The following is a 969-nucleotide window of genomic DNA, read 5'->3' on the forward strand; positions in this document are numbered from 1 at the left end:
ATCTAACCGGAAATTTTATTGCCAAATCCGCATTTATCCAATTAGTCGAAAGAAGCCAATTTGGGGGGATGCCTAGTGAAGACCCTCATTCTCATATGGAGACTTTTTGTGACTATTGTGATGCGATTTCTCAAACCGGTGTAACTCAAGACCAAATTCGATGGGTCTTATTTCCTTTTTCTCTAATTGGCACCGCGAAACAATGGTTGAAAGGCCTTATTAAGGCTACTCTCGGAATTGATTCTTGGAAGAAGTTGGCTCTAGCTTTCTACAAAAAGTTCTATCCACCGGAAAAGACTAACATGCTAAGAGCTCAAATCACGGGCTTTAAGCAAAGGGATGAAGAATATTTGTATGAAGCTTGGGAGCGATTCAAAGGAATTTGTCGCTCATGTCCTCACCATGGACTTAACGAGTGGTTCTTGGTACAACAATTTTGGAACGGTCTTTATGAAGATTCAAGGAACATTCTCAACATGGGATCAAATGGAATGTTCACCGAAGTTGATGACAATCAAACTTGGAACAAAATTGAGGAAATGGTGGTCCATAACTCACAATATAGTAGACCTCGCAAGGCTACTAGAGGAGGAAAGCATGAAGTGGACTCCATTACTCAATTGGGTGCTCAACTTAGTGCTCACATTGATACCATCAATTTGAAGTTTGAAAAGGCTATGGCTAGACTTGAAGAAGCCTCAAAATCACCAAAGCATCATGTTAATGCCATGACGGCATCTTCATCAATCCCAAGTGGGATATGTGAGAATTGTGGAACTTTGGGACATGACCAAAGTGAATGTAGGGGAACAAATGAACAAGTGAATGCTTTCCAAGCATACAAGAGTGGTACCTCTTATTCAAACTATTACAATGAAAACACCAAATTCCATCCAAATCTCTCATACAAAAGCCAAAATGTTCAAAACCCTCAAACAACATACACCCCACCTCCCATGAGAAACCAAA

The 969-nt window shown here is 40.2% G+C and overlaps 1 non-coding gene across 1 annotated transcript; it reads right to left on the minus strand.

Moving 5' to 3' along the window:
• Nucleotides 1-302: 302 nt before the first annotated feature.
• Nucleotides 303-409, minus strand: LOC141624335 (small nucleolar RNA R71). The gene has a single exon (XR_012534142.1). It is a non-coding gene; the product is annotated as a small nucleolar RNA R71 (small nucleolar RNA).
• Between the last annotated feature and the right edge of the window lie 560 nt (nucleotides 410-969).

Source organism: Silene latifolia, chromosome X, assembly GCF_048544455.1.
Source record: "Silene latifolia isolate original U9 population chromosome X, ASM4854445v1, whole genome shotgun sequence".
NCBI lineage: Eukaryota > Viridiplantae > Streptophyta > Magnoliopsida > Caryophyllales > Caryophyllaceae > Silene > Silene latifolia.